Source organism: Macrobrachium nipponense, chromosome 17 (assembly GCF_015104395.2).
Source record: "Macrobrachium nipponense isolate FS-2020 chromosome 17, ASM1510439v2, whole genome shotgun sequence".
NCBI lineage: Eukaryota > Metazoa > Arthropoda > Malacostraca > Decapoda > Palaemonidae > Macrobrachium > Macrobrachium nipponense.
In genome coordinates, this window is record NC_087210.1 from 31,978,792 (window position 1) to 31,981,291 (window position 2,500).

Genomic DNA, 2,500 nt, shown 5'->3' on the forward strand with positions numbered 1-2,500 from the left:
CAATACAGAATTACTGTGTTTTCTGTCACTTTTATCCACTATTACTGTGGTGACCGTCCCTTTCATTCAGGTATTACTGTGGTGACTGAAAAGCATTCTCAATTATATATTTCTATGGTCTCGAGTACATGAAATGGAGTATGATAAACCCGTAGAGTTTATTTACCACATTCGGAAAGGGGGGAATGGGAAGGGGCGGGGTATCGGTTTGAAGCCTACCTTATTATTATCAAAGTTGCGTCCAATGAAGGCCAGGTGCTAAATTTTATGTAGATCGGTCGAGCGGTTCAGATTTCTTTATCGCAATGTTACAAATATACATACGTACAAACATTCGCTTTTATATAAATATAATCTTCATAACACGAAGATGAGATATGTCAGTATAGTCCACAGGAGAAAAGAGAGAATAAAAGACTCTATAGTAGCTCGATAATTTCGTCTCTCACCAGGTCTCTTCAAGAGCTTTATTTTAACTGATAAAATGAAGCTCTTGAAGAGGCCTGGTGAAAGGTGAAATTATCGAGCTACTAGAGTCTTTTATTCTCTCTTTTCTCCTGTGGACTATATTGACATTCACTTTTATATAAATACACACATTTATACATAATACATATGCTCATATAAAGTGGTAGTGTGTGTGAGTGTGTGTGTGTGTGTTTGTGTGTGCGCGCGCGCGCGTCGTATGAGAATCCACACAGATCTAAGAAATCCTTGTATCAGGGTTTTGTCTCTCAGTGGGAGGGCAAGAGCCTGGTTTTTTCTTGCTCCGTATTGATTGAGTCGAACTTCAGTACGGTACTCGTTTTTCTGTCTCACATTCTTTAAGTTTTTACGCGAGTTTCTCTCCGTGTCTCTTTTTGTGTGCACTTAATGATGATGGCTTTTGCACATTCCATTGAAATTCCTGAAATTATTATTGGTGTTGTTTGGGTGAAATTATTTATTATACTGACGATACTGATGTATTCTTTTGTACTTTTCTTCCCTCTTCATGTTAGAAAAGAAGTAGTTTATAAATTTGTTAGTTTTAACATTTTTAGAAATAACGTTAAGTTTTAAAGATATTTGTAAAGTAAATTTTCTTCCATACCAGTCCTCAAGCTTTTAAGAATTTACTATAATGTAGTAGTAGTAGTAGTAGTAGTAGTAATAGGCATACTTCTAAGATTCGCACATCTCCTCTCCACATGTAGACTAAGTCTGACCTTAACCTTTGCTCTTTCCTTGGTCACAAAACTTCGTATGGTCTGAAGTTTTTATGACTGAATTCGTGTTCATCAGTTCTCAGTAGCTTGCTTTTTTTTTCTCTTCTCTCTCTCTCTCTCTCTCTTTTTTACAGGTAATTGATATACTCCACTTCAAGATCTTGACTTTTTATTCTGCATTATTAGTTTTAGATATCTCTGCAGTATGGTGATATTAAATGAGGTTTTGAATTTCTCGAAACAAATGCTTTTTAAAGAAGATTGCTTTTTTGTAACAAAATGTGAAATCTCCGCTGAATTTCTTCGTATGTGTGTTTATCGTGGTTGGGGTCTTGATCTTCTCAACCCTCACTTAAAACCCATTTTTTTTTTTATGTAAGAAGAGTATTATAGATAATTGCTGGTTCCTTCAATTGTGTTTTTGTTTATACCTTATTAAATTTACTTCTGAACGGAACGTTGTACTGTTGGTGTTGAATCATGGCAGCAACGGTTAAAGGAAAAGATTTATGTGTGACTTTTATTTCTTTGTTCATGATTTATTTTGATGTGCCGTGGATGCAATATGCATTCACCTTTTAACTTTCATGTCCCTTCCTAGTTTGATGTTTTTCATTCTCTCTCTCTCTCTCTCTCTCTCTCTCTCTCACACACATACACACAAAGGGCATCTCCAGTTGTCGCGATGGTTTGTTCTTTTAAGTGAATAAACAAGTAAGACTTTCTCTCGTGTTGCCGTCCTTAATTAACGGACGCTGGACATAATGGCCTCGACAAGCAGACTGTCCCCTCCCTCATACTCCTTCATCCCTCCCTCCCTCCCTCCCTCCTTTTACCCCTCACCTTCTTTATTGTTCGAGCGACCTTCTGCTTACTTTATTTAAAACTTCAATGCAAACCTGTTGGTCGCCTCACGTACTATTGCCACAAATGAAAGGCGCCCATAATGCCATTCCGACGTGCCTCGTCACGGAGAGACGAATCTGGTTGGTGAGGTGGTTTTGCGATTTGGTTATGAGGAATATCAGAGGCATCTTTCGTTGAATTTTCCCGTAGTTTTATTACTTCAGGCTCTTCTATGTTTTTCTTTGTTATTATTTTATAATCTTCTTCATTCCATGCTTAATCATTTGTTTTTCATTGTGTAAAGATGCTGAATTATAAAATGATGCGAAGAATTATGAGGTCCCATTCATTCAACTGCTCACTCTGTTGTTTGAGTGACATCACTTCTCGAGTAAGTGAAAAATGGCTCTGGAGGTCGTTTTCCGCTGGGCACCATAAAAAGAGAT

General features: G+C 37.2%; 1 protein-coding gene across 1 annotated transcript in view; it reads left to right on the top strand.

Moving 5' to 3' along the window:
- Positions 1–2,500, top strand: part of LOC135196168 (NBAS subunit of NRZ tethering complex-like) — a 668,624-nt gene that overhangs the window by 385,913 nt on the left and 280,211 nt on the right. The gene's annotated exons all lie outside the window — the stretch shown is intronic.